The sequence below is a fragment of the Microcebus murinus genome, chromosome 6, assembly GCF_040939455.1.
Source record: "Microcebus murinus isolate Inina chromosome 6, M.murinus_Inina_mat1.0, whole genome shotgun sequence".
Classification (NCBI taxonomy): domain Eukaryota; kingdom Metazoa; phylum Chordata; class Mammalia; order Primates; family Cheirogaleidae; genus Microcebus; species Microcebus murinus.
The window spans coordinates 60033049-60046011 of NC_134109.1; the positions used below are offsets into that span (position 1 = coordinate 60033049).

Here is a 12963-nt window from a genome sequence, read left to right on the forward strand (position 1 = left end):
TCCTTCCTTCCTTCCTTCCTTCCTTCCTTCCTTCCTTCCTTCCTTCCTTCCTTCCTTCCTTTCTTTCTTTCTTTCTTTCTTTCTTTCTTTCTTTCTTTCGAGATGGAGCCTCACTCTGTTGCCTGGGCTAGAGTGCCCTGGCATCAGCCTAGCTCCTGGACTCAAGCAATCCTCCTGCCTCAGCCTCCCAAGTAGCTGGGACTGCAGGCATGCGCCACCATGCCTAGCTAATTTTTTTTCTATATAGTTTTAGTTGGCCAATTAATTTCTTTTATATTTTTAGTAGAGACAGGATCTCGCTCTTGCTCAGGCTGGTTTTGAACTCCTGACCTTGAACAATCCTCCTGCCTCTGCCTCCCAGAGTGCTAGGATTACAGGCGTGAGCCACCGTGCCCGGCCAAGTTTTCTAATTTCTTAATTAGAAAACTGTAGTGAAAACTCAGTCTTCTGTTGAGCCAGTGTGCCTGCTATTCTGAAGAGGCTGGGCCTTTCATGTCCCCAGTGCCTCTGGCTCATGCGGTTTCTTCTGTCTGCAATGTCCCCACAAGGCTCCCTTTTTCCCGTGTCCACCGTCAAACTGGAGAATCATACACACCCTTAGAGGCCCAGGTCAAATGTCACTTTTTTAGGCCTTCCTGACACCTAGACATCCAAGGCAGGAAAAACCCCTGCCTCTTCTGGACTGTTTCCCTTACTAGATTGTGCATCTTTTTAAGGGAGGCCCTGCACGCCTATCTTTGAGCTGCCATCATTCACACACCTGGGAGACAGCATAAGTTTAATTCATTTGGTTGAGGTGTAGAGGATTCAGAAATGTAGTCACTGACATTCCATCTGCCTAAGTTGGAACAAAGGGCAACTGGCATCATTTAGGAGGGGATTTAGGGACCAGAGTTGAGGCATCACCCAAAACGAGAGGGAAGAATCCAGTGATGAGCAATCTGATGGCACAGGCTGCCACTGGTACTACATTTTGTACATTACCCACTAGTGTTGTTTTGGTACAATTCCCAAGTTTTAATTTATGCTACTTTTTTTTGAAACAGAGTCTCGCTTTGTTGCCCAGGCTAGAGTGAGTGCTGTGGCGTCAGCCTAGCTCACAGCAACCTCAGACTCCTGGGCTCAAGCAATCCTACTGCCTCAGCTTCCCTAGTAGCTGGAACTACAGGCATGCACCACCATGCCCGGCTAAATTTTTCTATATATATTAGTTGGCCAATTAATTTCTTTCTATTTATAGTAGAGATGGGGTCTCGCTCTTGCTCAGGCTAGAGCTGGTTTTGAACTCCTGACCTCTAGCAATCCGCCCGCCTCGGCCTCCCAGAGTGCTAGGATTACAGGCGTGAGCCACCTTGCCCGGCCAAATTTATGCTACATTAAAAGAAAGTTCTAGCTGTTTTTTGTGTTGGAGGAACAGAAGATTTTAGGTAATTAAAAATTCCTGTTACTTAAAATTTCCACTTGTGGACCTAGAAATAGATATGGAAGGATTGTTAGTGCAAACAGGCCTAGTCAAGCAGTCATACAGAGGCTAATTTTAAGTTTTTCCTATATTACTTAGAGAGATTTAGGACAAAATGGCTGGAATAGTTAAAATGAGAACAATTTGAGGAATAACAGATTGCAGGATGTCATACTTATTTACCTGTATTTTTCTAAGAACTTCAAGCTTTCCACCCCCCACCTCTATACTATTATGAATTATCACAACAGAATTACATGCTTGCAAGAATAATACAGAAGCCCATAAAGTAAAAAGTGACCTATTTTCGTTCTCCCCTTGGGATTAGTTGCTGACAACTGTTGTGTATTGTTAAAGGCCACACTGGGGACCCCTGGGCAATTTCCCAGCTGCTGAGAGACTGCAGAGAATATAGTAGACAAAGTTCTAGACCTCCTACACCTTTCTGTTTACAAACACTCAACTGCTTAATAGATATTTGAGCGCCTCCTTCGTGTCAGGCATTCTTGAAGGCATTGGGGTACCTCAATACACAAAACGGACAATGTGATCATAGCATATATACTGTTCTGCAAATCTTTTCCCATTAGCTATACCTCTTAGACATCATTCCATTTTAATCCAAAATGGACCCAACTCATTTTTTCCAAAGCTAGTCTATCGTATGAATGTATCATAATCTATCTAATCCTCTATACTGTACATTTATACTTATGGCCTATTTTTTTTGCCATTACAAATATAATAACAGGGAGACGGTTTTATGTTCTCAGCAGTTAATAAGAGAAATCCTGCCTCCTGGGCAGAGACGGTCTGATGAGCCCTGCCTGTGGGGGCAGATGGAGCCTCGGGGACTGGCTTTGATCAAGACTGGCCAGATTTCCTGAATAATAAGGCATCGGAGGAGCTTCGGGGTTGGTCAGAGGAGAGTTGGAGGCCCAAATGGAGAGGCAGATCTTTAGAGGATTTCCCAGTGAAATGCCACTGACAGCTTCAACATCCTGCCTACCATAGCAAAACTGCAAAAATCCCAGTGTCCTTGCTGTGACTGGGTTCCTGGCAGAATTCGTTGAAGGGGTGAGGTTTGGGGGTTGAGGTTGGTGCAGGGTGGAACATGAGTCAGTCTGCACGGATGAGGCAGCCACATCCTGGATCCCATAAATGATGATTATGCACTTTCGGTCACCGGAATGAATTTATTTCCTTAGGGCAAATTCCCAGAAGTGAAACTTCTGGTTCTTATATAGGTTGCTAAATCACCTTCTCTTGGAGATTTATAATAATTTACCCCATCATGAATAGTAATTAGAGTCTTTGCTCTACCTGTAATAACAACGGCTATATATCTTTTTCACTTTTGCCAATCTGATAGGGTAAAAATTACATCTAATTGTTGCTTTAATTTGAATTTCTTTATTGTTGCTGATGTAATAGTATCTTTTCATGTTATAGATTGTATTTCTTCTGTGAAACATGTTCATTTCTTTTGTCCACTTAAAAATATAGTTTATCTTCCTTTTTTCTTTTTTAAGGAGTAAATTGGATATTACCAAAGATTCTGTAGGGAGACACATGGATTTATTTTGCTAGTTTATCTTTTTTATTGTTGATTTGTAAGAATTCTTTGTGGTAACCATCATGCCATCATTCTACTTTTTAATTCTAATCTCTATCTCTGTAGGTTCAATTATTTATTTATTTATTTGCTCCTAAATGGGTGAGAACATGCAATATTTTTCTTTCTTTGCGTGGATTATTTCATTTAATATAATGTCCTCCAGTTCTATCCATGTTGTTGCAAATGATAAGATTTCATTCTTTTTTATTTTTTGGTTTTTTTTAAAGCCAGTCAAATTTAGCAGTGGGAGATTGCATACCAATGTTAGTGACACTACTGTTAATAGGTTCTGATAACCCACTAGCATCAGACCAGCCAGGATTTCATTCTTTTTTTATGGCTGAATAATATTCTACCTTGTATATGTACCACATTTTCTTTACACATTCTTCCACTGATGGACACTTAGGTTGATTCCAGATCTTGGTTATTGTGAATTGTGTGGCAATAAACATGGAAGTGCAAATATCTCTTTGACATAATAATTTCCTTTCTTGGGATATCATATCCAGCAGTGGGATCACTAGATCATACGGTAGTTCTATTTTCAGTTTTTTGAGGAACCTCCATAGTGTATTCCTTAGCAGTTGTACTAATTTACATTCTCATCAACAGCATAAGAGGGTTCCCCTTTCTCTACATTCTTGCCAACATCCATTATTGTCTATCTTTTTTTTTTTTGAGACAGAGTCTCACTTTGTTGCCCAGGCTAGAGTGAGTGCCATGGCATCAGCGTAGCTCACAGCAACCTCAAACTCCTGGGCTCAAGTGATCCTCCTGCCTCAGCCTCCCGAGTAGCTGGGACTACAGGCATGCACCACCATGCCCGGCTAATTTTTTCTATGTATATTAGTTTGCCAATTAATTTCTTTTTTATTTATAGTAGAGACGAGGTCTTGCTCTTGCTCAGGCTGGTTTCGAACTCCTAACCTTGAGCAATCCGCCCACCTTGGCCTCCCAGAGTGCTAGGATTACAGGCGTAAGCCACCACGCCCAGCCTGTCTTTTTGATAAAAGCCGTTTTAACTGGGGTAAGATGATACTTCATTGTGGTTTTGATTTGTATTTCTCTGATAAGTAATGTTGAGCATTTTTTCATGTATATGTTGGCCATCTTATGTCTCTTTTTAGAAGTGTCTATTCAGATCTTTTGCCCATTTTAAATTGGATTATTTGGTTTTTGCTATTGAGTTGTTTCAACTCCGTATATATTCTGGTTATTAACTCCCTGTCAGATGGGTAGTTTGCAAATATTTTCTCTCATTCTATGGGTTTTCTCTTCTCTTTTTTTATTGTTTCCTTTGCTGTACAGAAGCTTTAGCTTGATGTGATCCCATTTGTCCATTTCTGCTTTGGTTGCCTGGCTTTTGAGGTCTTACTCATGAAATCTTTGCCCAGACTGGTGTCCTGGAGTGTTCCCCCAATGTTTTCTTCTAGTAGTATCATAGTTTTAGGTTTTAGATGTAAGTCTTTACTCCATTTTGAGTTGATTTTTGTATATGGTAAGATATAGGGGTCTAGTTTCATTTTTCCACATATGGATATCCACTTTTCCCAGCACCATTTATTGAAGAGACTGTCCTTTCCCCATTGCATGTTCTTGGTGCCTTTGTCGAAAATGAGTATACTGCAAATGCATGAATTCATTTTTGGGTGTTCCATTCCATTGCATTGGTCTGTGCATTTTTTTGCATGCCAGTACCATGCTGATTTGGTTTGTAGTATAATTTAAAGTCAGGTAATGTAATTCCTCCAGATTTGTTCTTTTTGCTTAGTTTTGCTTTGGCTATTCTGGGTCTTTTGTAGTTCCATATAAATTTTAAAAAATTTCTGTGAAGAATGTCATTGGTATTTTGATAGGAAATAAATTGAATCTGTAGATTCAGATTGCTTAGAGTAGTGTTAAGTCATATTTCGTTTCTTTCTTTCTTTTTTGAGGCAGGGTCTCTGTTGCCTGGGCTAGAGTGCAGCGACATCAGCCTAGCTCACAGCAACCTCAAACTCCTGGGTTCAAGGGATCCTCCTGCCTCAGCCTCCCCAGCAGCTGGGACTATAGGCACAAGCCACCATACGTAGTTAATTTTTTTATTTTTTGTATAGCCGGGGTCTTTTTTTTTTTTTTTTTTTTTTTGAGACAGAGTCTTGCTCTATTGCCCAGGCTAGAGTGCTGTGGTTTTAGCCTAGCTCACAGCAACCTCAAACTCCTGGACTGAAGCAATCCTTCTGCCTCAGCCTCCTTAGTAGCTAGGACTACAGGCATGTGCCACTGTGCCTGGCTAATTTTTTTAAATATGTATAATTTTTGGTTGTCCAGCTAATTTCTTTCTACTTTTTTAGTAGAGACAGGGTCTTGCTCTTGCTCAGGCTGGTCTCGAACTCCAAGCTCAAAGGATCCACTTTGGCCTCCCGGAGTGGTAGGATTATAGGCATGAGCCACCACACCTGGCCTGAATTTTAGACTTTAATTCAGCACTCTAATACTGCTGGTCACCTATCAAAATGTTTCATTTTTCACAGCAAGGTTTTAAGGTAATTTATTTCTATTGGATTCTATTTGCATCCGGAGGGTGGGTTAAGGCTACAAAGAATGACACCAATGTCATGGACTGCCATTTATTTGCAATATAAAGGAGGCTAAACCTGAAATCACTACTGTATTTGTACTTGGAAATTAGAATGAGTCAGAGGAAGCAGGAGCTGTGACATGAAGTTCGTTTAAATGGGGACTCTTGTTTACATTCATTTGCTAAAGGGACAGGCCGGTCTGAGACTGATGGCATCTGCAAGGGCGCACTTGGCCCTTGCTCTTGGATCTACCTCCCTTCAGACTGCAAGACGCCGCCCTTCCAGGCGGACTGTGCTCTCAGCTGTCCTCTTCTCCTGGCAGCCTCTGCCTCAGCAACCTCCTTATCTCCCCAATGCCTCAGCTTTCTCAGCTACCTCAGCACCTCAGCCTCCTGGACCTTTTCCGCATCTGTGCTGCCTCAGCCTCTTTGCATGTTCAGCCTTTGACTTCTCAAGCCTCAGGCTCCTCGGCCCCTCAGTTTCATCTGCTTTCACAGTGTGGGTCTCCCTCCCTCAGCCCCCTCTGTGGTTGGTCTGGGTATTTGCGTGAACCCTTTCCATTTATTTCAGATAGGAGGAGGGCAAGATCCTGCCACCCTTCTACTCCCACAGGTCTGTGGACTTGCACTCTAGGGGTGTGCATTTTGCAAGGGGGCCCAAGTTTTCATTTCCCTGAAGCCTTGAGGTCAGAGTGGGGACTGATGGAGCTGACAGTAAAGCCCTTGTGTGGCAGCCCCTAACTTCCAGCCGCTCATCTCCTTGGAAACCATGGAGAGGACTGGCACCTAGCCTACCTGTCAGCCGACATCAGGAGACCTGGTCTACCAGGATATCCTCAGCTGCTCGTTGGTATTGCTGAGTAACCTGGTGGCAAATAAAACAGCAATATTAGAAATCAGGCCTCAGGGATTCAATAGTAGGGATTCAATAACACTTTGCTAAATGTATGTATGAAAGAATGCATTGGTTAGAACAACTTAATACAGTTTTATACTTAACTATACCATCTTTTTCATAGGACATATGGATGCATTTCTTTTTAGAGCATACACTCTCTGAGGACAAAGATCGTGTGATACTAGTCTCTCCATAACTCTGTACTGGCACAGCTGTCATATAGTGGGCACATAATAGTGGCAGTAAGTGAATGGGTAGGTGAAATAACTGGGTCATTTTAATTCAAAAGACAATTTAAGTGAAAGCTTTCAGGAGACAACATGGGATAGTTTCTTGAAAACCTGTCATTTTTTTTCCTCATAGGCTAAAAGTGTTTTCAGTATGAAAGTTTTGTTAGAACTCTAAGTACATGGTTAATAAACAGGAGTAGCCAGTGGTAGCATATAAGCCAAGTCTGGGTGACAATAGCCAGCTCATCAACTTGATTAGAGTACCATTCTGGCTCACGTCTGTAATCCTAGCACTCTGGGAAGCAGGGAGGATCACTCGAGGTCAGGAGTTCGAGACCAGCCTGAGCAAGAGCAAGACCCTGTCTCTACTAAAAATAGAAAGAAATTAGCTGGACAGCTAAAAATATATAGAAAAAATTAGCTGGGCATGGTGGCACATGCCTATAGTCCCAGCTACTCTGGAGGCTGAGGCAGAAGGATCACTTGAGCTGAGAAGTGTGAGGTTGCTGTGAGTTAGGCTGACACCACGGCACTCTAGCCTGGGCAACAAAGCAAGACTCTGTCTCAAAAAAAAAAAAAAAAAGAAAGGCAAGCCTGTGACACTTGGAAGAATGACTTGATATCACTTAGGGATAAAAATAAGGGATGGGGAGGAGAGAAGGGAGTTAAAACTAGTATATGGTTTCTAACCTGAAAATCAAGGTACTTTCTGCCATAAATAGAAATGAGAAAAGTGGAAAGAAAAGTGAGTTTGTGGTGCAAGATTACTTTACTCCAGTATCCATAGTTACATAGGGCTTGTCCTTCCTCTTGGTGAGGAATGAGATGATGAAAGCACTTTGTAAACTGGGAAGGAGTAGATAATTGTAATGAGTTAATGATAACTTTTATCACTGTTTTAATTATATATATATATATATTTTTAAGGGGTGGGGGGTTATCAGGAAGAGGGGTGTTCAGTTGTCTTATTTGTTTTTGTTGAGACAGAGTCTCACTCTGTGCCCTGGGTAGAGTGCAGTGGCGTCATTGTAGCTCACTGCAACCTCCAACTCTTGAGCTCAAGCAATCCTTCTGCCTCAGCCTCCCAGGCAGCTGGGACTACAGGCACGTGCTGCAATGCCTGGCTGTTTTTTTTTTCCTCTTTGTTTTTGGTAGAGACGGGGTCTCACTCTTGCTTAGGCTGGTCTCAAACTCCTGAGCTCAAGCAATCCTCTGCCTCAGCCTCTCAGAGTGCTAGGATTATAGGCACAAGCCACCTCACGTGGCCAATTTTAATTATATTTAAACATATTCTTCCAGCAGTTAGAATAAAAACTTGAAGTGATATATTTGGGACCCAAAGGGAGGGATGAGCCAACTGAGGAAGCAGGCGTGGATGGAGACAGGCTGAGGGGCCAACAGGTCTTAGGGATGGGGAAGAAAATAGAGTTTATCACAGTTCTCTCTAATCTGGAAAGCTACTCCTTCTGTGTGGACTTTCAATGTCACCTCTGTCACAGGTCCACAAGTTACCTCCCTCTCCTCCCCCACTTTCCTGCACCTCCAAACATTCTCAGCTAATCTTTCTGTCCCTGTTGAACCACTCAAATCCTTTTTGGGATAAGAATATACAAAATTGTATTAAGCCATCTTCCTTTTGCTGTTAAGTACAGACAGTTGTGGCGACAGCTACAGCCACCACTCCTCTCTTCATGTACCTTAACACCTCGTCTCAACCACCCTGGCAAAATATACAAAGTCTGGGAGGAAATGTGTGGTGATAAGCATCTTTGGAGGGTCTCAGGGCATTGGCAGAGCAGAAGCGATGCACGGCAGGAGGCAGGCCATGCTCTGAATGCAGAGTGAGAGAGAATGGGACAAGAAGTTGGGTAGTTTAGGAAGAGAGGCTTTGGAACTGTCCTAGAAAAAAAAAACAACTCTAGATATTTAGTGAATGTTTCTTGTGATATAAAAAGCATACAAAATTTGGCAAATACAAATGTTCATTTGTCATACCCAACCAAGAGCTATTAACTTTCATGCAAATCTGAGAATACATAGTAACTAGATTCTTTTTTTTTTTTTTTTTTTTTTTTTGAGACAGAGTCTCACTTTGTTGCCCAGGCTAGAGTGAGTGCCGTGGCGTCAGCCTGGCTCACAGCAACCTCAATCTCCGGGGCTCAGCGATCCTACTGCCTCAGCCTCCCGAGTAGCTGGGACTACAGGCATGCACCACCATGCCCAGCTAATTTTTTGTATATATATTTTTAGTTGGTCAATTAATTTCTTTCTATTTTTGGTAGAGATGGGGTCTCGCTCAGGCTGGTTTTGAACTCCTGACCTTGAGCAATCCGCCCGCCTCGGCCTCCCAAAGTGCTAGGATTACAGGCGTGAGCCACCACGCCCGGCTAGATTCTTTTTTTTTTTTTTTTTTTTTTTTTTTGAGACAGAGTCTCACTTTGTTGTCCAGGCTAGAGTGAGTGCCGTGGCGTCAGCCTAGCTCACAGCAACCTCAAACTCCTGGGCTTGAATGATCCTTCTGCCTCAGCCCCCCGAGTAGCTGGGACTACAGGCATGCGCCACCATGCCCGGCTAATTTTTTATATATATATCAGTTGGCCAATTAATTTCTTTCTATTTATAGTAGAGACGGGGTCTCGCTCTTGCTCAGGCTGGTTTTGAACTCCTGACCTTGAGCAATCCGCCCGCCTCGGCCTCCCAAGAGCTAGGATTACAGGCGTGAGCCACAGCGCCCGGCCGCGGCTAGATTCTTAATAAATGCTGAAATTTATTAGCTGTCAGCCAGGCACTAACCTTATTTATGCACACAGCTATGTGGCTATGCACGTGTGTATGTATTTCTTTTCTTTTCATTTATTTATTTATTTATTTGTTTGTTTATTTATTTATTTATTTATTTTTTGAGACAGAGTCTCACTTTGTTGCCCAGGTTAGAGTGAGTACCGTGGCGTCAGCCTAGCTCACAGCAACCTCGAACTCCTGCTCAAGCAATCCTGCTGCCTCAACCTCCCAAGTAGCTGGGACTACAGGCATGCGCCACCATGGCTGGCTATTTTTTTCTATATATATTAGTTGGCCAATTAATTTCTTTCTATTTTTAGTAGAGATGGGGTCTCGCTCTTGCTTAGGCTGGTTTTGAACTCCTGACTTTGAGCAATCTGCCTGCCTCGGCCTCCCAGAATGGTAGGATTACAGGCGTGAGCCACCTCGCCTGGCCTATGTATTTCTTTTAAAGGTGCTGCAGTTGGCATTTTGTTTTTTTGCACATCTGTCTCAGATCTAATTATGTCACTAGCTTTTACCCAGGGCTCCACTTTTTTGGAGGCTGGCAGGCCTGGGCTGACATGCTTTCCTGTGCGCCTTTCCTCTCTGGGCAGAGGGCCTGAGCGTGGGCAGTTTGCATGCGCTACTGGCCGTTTCCACCACCTCTCTCACCTACCCCAGGGCTGAGCTTTGCTGAGACACAAAATTACTTTTTATTAACATGTATTTGAAGACGGGCTGAGAGTGGGTGAAGGCCCTGGCTTGCTGACTGGACAGCCATCGGTGGTTACCCGGTAGCCCTGGTTACCACGTGGGGCCTGCTGGCGTCTGTACTCATGCTGCCAGATGTGGAGGTCAGCCTGGCACTGCCTCCCTAAGGTACCAATGTTCCACCTTCCAGTTATGTCTCTGCAACTGCACCCATCCTGTCAACCCTCTCTCTCTTGCCCCAGACTCTACTTTCCAGTATAAACAAAGTCTCTACTGTCAACCCCTTTGGGAACACTCTACCTCCTTCTGCCCTGAGCATATGACTTATCTCCTCCTACCACTGACCTGGGGTTAGGATTGTGGGCAGGGAGGGGCTGGCTTTCTTGTTCCCCATTACTGCCTCTGAACCAAATCCACATGCCTCGGGCTTTACCCCTTTTGTATTATACCCCTTTTGTACTTTACCCCTTTTGTTACCCCTAATGTACTCCTTTTCATAATGGGAGATTGTCTTGTTAGTCTCTGGTGTGTCACTAACCAGATCCATAAAAGAAACCAAAATATTCCAAGTAAACCAAAAAAGTAGAAGACATAAGTCCAATTCATATAGTAGCAAGTTATTCCAGAAAGAGGAAGAGATATTACTGCCCCAAGCTGTGCTCCTCTCCTAGTCCCTCCAGTGCTCTGAGTGCAATGAGAGGTCCAACTCCTAAATCTGCAGCAATGGGAGTGAGCAGGGTCAAGACAGCAGTGCCAAGGATCCCAAATCCTAGCAGCAGTTTCCCCCCAATTCTGCTGGCAATATATCCTCCAGGAATTTATGTGATGATGTAGCCATAAAAAAAAGAACCGAGAATCCATCCTTGAGCTTCTGGATCCCATGGGTACTTTGTACCCGTTTGATTATGAGGAACTTTTATGGGAGCAGAATGCTCTGGACACTCCTTGGAAGTTTTATTATCTGCTAAAGTTGTGTTTGAATCTACCATATCCACTAATGAAACACTCAGATTCACATGTAATGCATAGACAACGAAGAAACCCCAAAATGCCCAAATTGCTAAGTTGTAAAGAGCAGAGCAGCACACTGGAGCAGCTTGGCACGCAGGGCGCCCCGCAGAAGGGGCGTGCTGTCTGTGCCCTCCTCGCCATCATTCACGGCCTGCCCGACCGGGGACCTCATGACGCCCACAGGGAGCAGGTGCGCTTGCTATCCGGCCAAGAGGAGCGCCCGGGCTCCAGTCTTTATCCATATCTTTACTCTAGGCCTGCAAGTGTGCTCATACTTTTCCCACCTGAAAATCAAACCAAACATAAAACCCCTGCTGCCGTCCTATCTCCTTCCATTCACAGGCAAGCTTCCTACCAAACTAAGCCTGAATCAACTCTCTTCATTGTTTTCCCTCCCATTCCATCCCAACCATTATAATCTGGCTTCTGCCCTCATCACTCCACAATGAAGTGATGAGTCACCAACTGAGGCCCTTGTGGACAAAACAAATCCACACTTCCCTTCCTCATTTTAACTGCCCTCCCTGAGCTCTTTGATTCTGCTGGTTGTTTTTCCTCTCTGAGCTTCCCCTGTAAGCCTCTCCTCTTTGCTATCACATCTCAGGTAGCTCCAGAAGCCTTTTACAATGCCAATCTGATTTTTCTCTGGGCTATCTTGGCATACTACACATCACATAAAAATACCATTCACCACACCTCACTGTAATCAGTTAGCTTGCCTCTCTTCCCCAGTAGACTGGGTACTTTATGAGGGCAGGTCTCAGTCTATTTGGTTTGCTGTCCCCAGTATCTAGCACAGTCTTTCTAAATGAATAAAGAAAAAGTTATGGATTGTGCAAGTTTTAAAGTGTAAGCAGTAGGCCATTTAACCTGGAAGACTTTTAATATTTAAACAGCAGGCCATTTCATTGCGTCATTTCGCATACTAACTGTGCATGGAGTTCCTGATGGCGAAAGCAATGTTGCTGGCTCATTTGCCAGTAGGAAATCTGGGCATTTAGGAGTGCATCTCTAGGAGATAGCACCGGCCCACGCACTGATCTTAAGCTGCCTGTCATCTGCAGAACCCACTAGTTCAGCGTGCTTCTCCTGGCCTTGAACTACCCGCTCACCTGTAGCCACTGAGAGGTGGGCAGATAGACATTTATGGCATACGATCTTTAGGTTAGGGAGGGTATGGGGTATGCTGGCCTAGGCGGGTCTATTTTTTGTGTGCGTGCATGGGTGGGGGAAGGAGGAAGGAGGCGATGTGTGCATCACTTCTACAGAGACACCTTTCCAGACCGTCGTGACGAGGTGACAGTGACGGTAGGTATCTCCCCGTCTCCACCGCACTGATCATAACTTTACTTGCATTCGTGTGATTAATGCCTGCCTCCCTCGCTACACTGTAAGCTGCACGAGGTCAGGAACCAACGCGCCCAGGCTCACTCGCATAATTCCCCTTCCCAGGAGGATGCCGGAGGCATACCAGGTATTCCACAAACATTTCCTCGGCAAGCGCTTCTGGGCGGGTCTGGACAGACAGACAGGCAAAGGGCCAGTCTCGGGGCTCGGGTGCGGGGAGCCCAGGTGGCACCAGCGCCTCGCCCACGGAGGGCCGGGCCGGGCGGGAAGCGGCGCGCCGCGCGCGGCCGGGCGCCGTCGCGGGAACGGTTCTCGGCTCGCGTGGGCGCTGCCCGGGCGGGGACAGCGGGGAGGAGGAGG

The 12963-nt window shown here is 44.5% G+C and overlaps 1 pseudogene; it reads right to left on the reverse strand.

The window, feature by feature from the left end:
* Positions 1-10738: 10738 nt before the first annotated feature.
* LOC105868038 (sialin pseudogene) lies at positions 10739-11428 on the reverse strand (annotated as a pseudogene).
* Positions 11429-12963: the final 1535 nt, after the last annotated feature.